Genomic DNA, 7,367 nt, shown 5'->3' with positions numbered 1-7,367 from the left:
TGTTGCTGTTTTTCTTTTGGTATCTAAGAAATAATTTCACTTGAGTATGTGCTAATTGCAGGATTTCTGGGTCATAGCATAGGCATTTGTTTAATAAGTAGATAATGACAAATTTCCTAGTTTGCTGATAATTTTTATAGCATATTGGAATAGACTTTATCAATTCCTTTTCTCCATTTATGGTCATAATCTTGATTTTTTCTTTTTGACCTATTAATAAGAAGAATTATATATATATATATATATATATATATATATATATATATACACACACACACACACATTTTGATGGTAAACTTCACATACATTCACAATGTCAGTCATATTTGATCATATTATAGACTCTTTCGAGTACATTTTTGGATTTGGTTAGCTAAAAGGTTAGGCATATTTAGGGAGAGGAGGAGGGAGAGGGAGAGAGACTATTTTTCACTAAAATGAAAGCAAAAATATAATACTAGTTTCCAAATTAAGGTGAAAATTTAAAGTGTATAAAGTATATAAATACTTGCCCAAATTTTCTATTGTTGAATATTTTTAACATGACTTTCTCCCTATTGTTATAAACTTCTACTTTCTCTACTCTTTTTTTTTAATTAATTTTTATTGGTGTTCAATTTACCAACATACAGAAAAACACCCAGTACTCATCCCGTCAAGTGTCCACCTCAGTGCCCGTCACCCATTCCCCTCCAACACCCGCCCTCCTCCCCTTCCACCACCCCTAGTTCGTTTCCCAGAGTTAGGAGTCTTTATGTTCTGTCTCCCTTCCTGATATTTCCCAACATTTCTTTTCCCTTCCTTTATATTCCCTTTCACTATTATTCATATTCCCCAAATGAATGAGAACATACACTGTTTGTCCTTCTCCGATTGACTTATTTCACTCAGCATAATACCCTCCAGTTCCATCCACGTTGAAGCAAATGGTGGGTATTTGTCGTTTCTAATTGCTGAGTAATATTCCATTGTATACATAAACCACATCTTCTTTATCCATTCATCTTTCGATGGACACCAAGGCTCCTTCCACAGTTTGGCTATTGTGGCCATTGCTGATAGAAACATTGGGGTGCAGGTGTCCCGACGTTTCATAGCATCTGAATCTTTGGGGTAAATCCCCAACAGTGCAATTGCTGGGTCGTAGGGCAGGTCTATTTTTAACTCTTTGAGGAACCTCCACACAGTTTTCCAGAGTGGCTGCACCAGTTCACATTCCCACCAACAGTGTAAGAGGCTTCCCTTTTCTCCGCACCCTCTCCAACATTTGTTGTTTCCTGCCTTGTTAATTTTCCCCATTCTCACTGGTGTGAGGTGGTATCTCATTGTGGTTTTGATTTGTATTTCCCTGATGGCAAGTGATGCAGAGCATTTTCTCATGTGCATGTTGGCCATGTCCATGTCTTCCTCTGTGAGATTTCTCTTCATGTCTTTTGCCCATTTCATGATTGGATTGTTTGTTTCTTTGGTGTTGAGTTTAATAAGTTTTTATAGATTTTGGAAACTAGCCCTTTATCTGATATGTCATTTGAAAATATCTTCTCCCATTCTGTACGTTGTCTTCTAGTTTTGTTGACTGTATCCTTTGCTGTGCAAAAGCTTCTTATCTTGATGAAGTCCCAATAGTTCATTTTTGCTTTTGTTTCTTTTGCCTTTGTGGATGTATCTTGCAAGAAGTTACTGTGGCCGAGTTCAAAGAGGGTGTTGCCTGTGTTCTCTTCTATGATTTTGATGGACTCTTGTCTCACATTTAGATTTCTCATCCATTTTGAATTTATCTTTGTGTATGGTGAAAGAGAGTGGTCCAGTTTCATTCTTCTGCATGTGGATGTCCAATTTTCCCAGCACCATTTATTGAAGAGACTGTCTTTCTTCCAATGGATAGTCTTTCCTCCTTTATCGAATATTAGATGACCATACATTTCAGGGTCCACTTCTGGGTTCTCTATTCTGTTCCATTGATCTATGTGTCTGTTTTTGTGCCAGTACCACACTGTCTTGATGACCACAGCTTTGTAGTACAACCTGAAATCTGGCATTGTGATGCCCCCAGCTATGGTTTTCTTTTTTAAAATTCCCCTGGCTATTCGGGGTCTTTTCTGATTCCACACAAATCTTAAAATAATTTGTTCTAACTCTCTGAAGAAAGTCCATGGTATTTTGATAGGGATTGCATTAAACGTATAAATTGCCCTGGGTAACATTGACATTTTTACAATATTAATTCTGCCAATCCATGAGCATGGAATATTTTTCCATCTCTTTGTGTCTTCCTCAATATCTTTCAGAAGTGTTCTATAGTTTTTAGGATATAGATCTTTTACCTCTTTCATTAGATTTATTCCTAGGTATCTTATGCTTTTGGGTGCAATTGTAAATGGGATTGACTCCTTAATTTCTCTTTCTTCAGTCTCATTGTTAGTGTATAGAAATGCCATTGATTTCTGGGCATTGATTTTGTATCCTGCCACACTACCAAATTGCTGTATGAGTTCTAGCAATCTTGGGGTGGAGGCTTTTGGGTTTTCTTTTTTTTGGGGGGGGGGGTTTCTATGTAGAGTATCATGTCATCGGCGAAGAGGGAGAGTTTGACTTCTTCTTTGCCAATTTGAATGCCTTTAATGTCTTTTTGTTGTCTGATTGCCGAGGCGAGGACTTCCAGAACTATGTTGAACAGCAGTGGTGAGAGTGGACATCCCTGTCTTGTTCCTGATCTTAGGGGAAAGGCTCCCAGTGCTTCCCCATTGAGAATGATATTTGCTGTGGGCTTTTCGTAAATGGCCTTTAAGATGTCGAGGAAAGTTCCCTCTATCCCAACATTCTGAAGGGTTTTGATCAGGAATGGATGCTGTATTTTGTCAAATGCTTTCTCTGCATCTAATGAGAGGATCATATGGTTCTTGGTTTTTCTCTTGCTGATATGATCAATCACATTGACGGTTTTACGAGTGTTGAACCAGCCTTGTGTCCCAGGGATAAATCCTACTGGTCACGGTGAATAATTTTCTTAATGTGTTGCTGGATCCTATTGGCTAGTATCTTGTTGAGAATTTTTGCATCCATGTTCATCAGGGATATTGGTCTGTAATTCTCCTTTTTGGGGGGATCTTTGTCTGGTTTCGGAATTAAGGTGATGGTGGCCTCAGAGAACGAATTTGGAAGTACTCCATCTCTTTCTATCTTTCCAAACAGCTTTAGTAGAATAGGTATGATTTCTTCTTTAAACGTTTGATAGAATTCCCCTGGGAAGCCATCTGGCCCTGGACTCTTGTGTCTTGGGAGGTTTTTGATGACTGCTTCAATTTCCTCCCTGATTATTGGCCTGTTCAGGTTTTCTATTTCTCCCTGCTCCAGTTTTGGTAGTTTGTGGCTTTCCAGGAATGCATCTATTTCTTCTAGATTTCCTAATTTATTGGCGTACAGCTGTTCATAATATGTTTTTAAAATCGTTTGTATTTCCTTGGTGTTGGTAGTGATCTCTCCTTTCTCATTCATGATTTTATTAATTTGAGTCTTCTCTCTCTTCTTTTTAATAAGGTTGGCTAATGGTTTATCTATCTTATTAATTCTTTCAAAGAACCAACTCCTGGTTCTGTTGATCTGTTCCACAGTTCTTTTGGTCTCGATATCATTTAGTTCTGCTCGAATTTTAATTAACTGTCTTCTTCTGCTGGGGGTGGGGTCTATTTGTTGCTTTTTCTCTAGTTCCTTTATGTGTAAGGTGAGCTTTTGAATTTGAGATCTTTCCAGTTTTTGAATGGATGCTTGTATTGCGATGTATTTCCCCCTCAGGACTGCTTTTGCTGCATCCCAAAGATTTTGAACGGTTGTATCTTCATTCTCATTAGTTTCCATGAATCTTTTTAATTCTTCCTTAATTTCCTGGTTGACCTTTTCATCTTTTAGCAGGATGGTCCTTAACCTCCACGTGTTTGTGGTCCTTCCAAACTTCTTGTTGTGATTAAGTTCTAATTTCAAGGCATTATGGTCTGAGAATATACAGGGGACTATCCCGATCTTTTGGTATCGGTTCAGACCCGATTTGTGACCCAGTATGTGGTCTATTCTGGAGAAAGTTCCATGTGCACTTGAGAAGAATGTGTATTCAGTTGAGTTTGGATGTAAAGTTCTGTAGATATCTGTGAAATCCATCTGGTCCAGTGTATCATTTAAAGCTCTCGTTTCTTTGGATATGTTGTGCTTAGAAGACCTATCTAGTTTAGAGAGAGCTAGATTGAAGTCACCAAGTATAAGTGTATTATTATCAAAGTATTTCTTCAGTTTGGTTATTAATTGGTTTAAATATTTGGCAGCTCCCACATTCGGGGCATATATTTTGAGGATTGTTAAGTCCTCTTGTTGGATAGATCCTTTGAGTGTGAGATAGTGTCCCTCTTCATCTCTCACTATAGTCTTTGGGGTAAATTTTAATTTATCTGATATAAGGATGGCAACCCCTGCTTTCTTTTGAGGACCATTTGAATGGTAAATGGTTCTCCAACCTTTTATTTTCAGGTTGTAGGTGTCCTTCTGTCTAAAATGAGTCTCTTGTAGACAGCAAATAGATGGGTCCTGCTTTTTTATCCAATCTGAAACCCTGTGCCTTTTGATGGGGTCATTAAGCCCGTTCACGTTCAGAGTTACTATTGATAGATATGAGTTTAGTGTCATCATATCTATTCAGTCCTTGTTTTTGTGGATTGTTCCACTGAACTTCTTCTTAAAGGGGAATTTTAAGAGTCCCCCTTAAAATTTCTTGCAGAGCTGGTTTGGAGGTTACATATTCTTTCAGTTCCTGCCTGTCTTGGAAGCTCTTTATCTCTCCTTCCATTTTGAATGAAAGCCTTGCTGGGTAAAGTATTCTTGGTTGCATGTTCTTTTTATTTAGGACCCTGAATATATCCTGCCAGCCCTTTCTGGCCTGCCAGGTCTCTGTGGAGAGGTCTGCTGTTACCCTAATATTCCTCCCCATAAAAGTCAGGGACTTTTTGTCTCTTGCTGCTTTAAGGATCTTCTCCTTATCTTTGGAATTTGCATGCTTCACTATTAAATGTCGAGGTGTTGAACGGTTTTTGTTGATTTTAGGGGGGGATCTCTCTATTTCCTGGATCTGAATGCCTGTTTCCCTTCCCAGATTAGGAAAGTTTTCAGCTAGGATTTGTTCAAATACATATTCTGGCCCGCTGTCCCTTTCGGCGCCCTCAGGAACCCCAATTAAACGTAGGTTTTTCTTCCTCAGGCTGTCATTTATTTCCCTTAACCTATCCTCATGATCTTTTAATTGCTTGTCTCTTTTTTTCCTCAGTTTCCCTCTTTGCCATCAACTTGTCTTCTATGTCACTCACTCGTTCTTCCACCTCGTTAACCCTCGTCGTTAGGACTTCTAGCTTGGATTGCATCTCATTTAATTGATTTTTAATTTCTGCCTGATTGGATCTAAATTCTGCAGTCATGAAGTCTCTTGAGTCCTTTATGGTTTTTTCTAGAGCCACCAGTAGCTGTAAAATAGTGCTTCTGAATTGGCTTTCTGACATTGAATTGTAATCCAGATTTTGTAACTCTGTGGGAGAGAGGGCTGTTTCTGATTCTTTTGTTTGAGGTGAGGTTTTCCTTCTAGTCATTTTGCTCAGTGCAGAGTGGCCAAAAACAAGTTGTATTGGGAAAAGGAGAAAAAGAGAGAGAAGGAAAGAAAAGAGAAAAAGAAAAAAGAGAAAGAAGAAAAAAAGGGGAAAAAGAGAAGAAAAAGAAAAAGAAAGGAGAAAAAAAAGGGGGGTGGGGTGGGGTGGGGGAAGCAATCAGAAATCAAGAAGGAAGAAAAAAAAAGCACAAAACAAAACAAAAAAAAACAAAAACAAAAAAACAAAACAAAACAAAAAAAAACACGGGGGAGTATCTTCTGATTCTGTGTACTTTAAGTCCCTGGAACTGGTCCCTCTCCTTGGTCTTCTGGGGGAGGGGCCTGCTGTGCTGATTCTCAGGTGCTAGCACTTGGGGGAGCTGCTCTGCCCCTGCCTGGTGCAGGGCTCAGTGGGGGTTGTTCACCCCGTGAGGCCGCCACAGTGGCGGGGGCAGCTCTGGGACCCTGGATCCAGCCCCCGCAGTAGCTCCGGGGCTCTCCGTCTGCAGGGCCTGGGGGCTCCCGGGCGGGGCCGCTGATCTGCTCAGCTCGGGGCAGGAGCGTCCTTGCTGTCCTGGGCCCTCCCTGCCTCTGCCTGTCCCGGGGGGAGGCTGGATCCTGGGCTGTGTCCCGGCGCCCTGTGCTCCGGGGCCTGCGCTGTTGGATTCGCGCTCCCGGCGGTGCAGCCCCCTCCGCGGAGCCGCCGCCCGAGCCCCTCCGAGCTGTTCCCGAGCCGGCAGCCCCGCGGAGCCGCCGCCCGAGCCCCTCCGAGCTGTTCCCGGAGCCGCGCAGCCCCCTCCGCGCGGAGCTTCTTCCTCTGCGCGAGCCGCCGCCGCTGAGCTGTTCCCGGAGCCGCGCAGCCCCCTCCGCGGAGCCGCCGCCCGAGCCCCTCCGAGCTGCTCCGGGTCCCGCCGAGCGCTGCAGCCCTTAGGGAGCTCGGGGCATCTCCCGGGGCGCAGTTCCTCTGTTAGTGTCCCAGGGAGCCCGAGGGCATCCCCGCCCTCCTGGGTCCTGCTCTAACTCCCTGCAGGCCCCTTTCCGCGGGGAAGGTCGGTGCAGCTCCTGCTCCTCCGGGACGGGGCTCTCCTGTCCTGGGGACACTCGCCCCGGCCTCAGCCCGGCTCCTCGCGGGGCCCCTCCCCCTGGGAGGCCTTTTGTGTCTTTATTTCTTTTTTCCCGTCTTCCTACCCTGATAGAAGCGCGAACTCTTCTCTCTGTAGCATTCCAGCTGGTCTCTCTTTAACTCTCAGGCCGAATTCGTAGATTTTCAGGATGATTGGATGGTTTTCTAGGTAATTTGTTGAGGACAGGTGACTTGGGGACCCTACTCTTCCACATCTTGCCCCCTTATTTCTACTTTCCCTACTCTTTATGGCCATAATCCTAAAACTATCATTTTCAAGCCTGGTAGTACACTGGAATCACCTGGAGAGCTATTACACTAATCCCAAGTTCTTACCTATACAAATCAGAATCTTTGGTGTTGGAACCTGGGCAGTCTTATTTTAAAGCTCTACAGGTGGTATCTGTATACAGCCAGAATTGAGATTCAATATTCTGAAATATGTTGGAGTATGAGGCAGGCTGTGTAAATGTTGAGAAATGGCCTTAAGAATCACATGGGTCATCTGTCTCTACTCACACAGAATTTGCTGGCTGGAGATACCTAGGTGATTGTAAAATACACATGCATGCAACACATACAAACCTCAAGCCTCTCATAAGGTAAAACTCCAATTTTCAGCCACCT

This window comes from Vulpes lagopus, chromosome 13 (assembly GCF_018345385.1).
Source record: "Vulpes lagopus strain Blue_001 chromosome 13, ASM1834538v1, whole genome shotgun sequence".
In the NCBI taxonomy this organism is placed as follows: domain Eukaryota; kingdom Metazoa; phylum Chordata; class Mammalia; order Carnivora; family Canidae; genus Vulpes; species Vulpes lagopus.
This window is presented reverse-complemented; position numbering follows the sequence as displayed.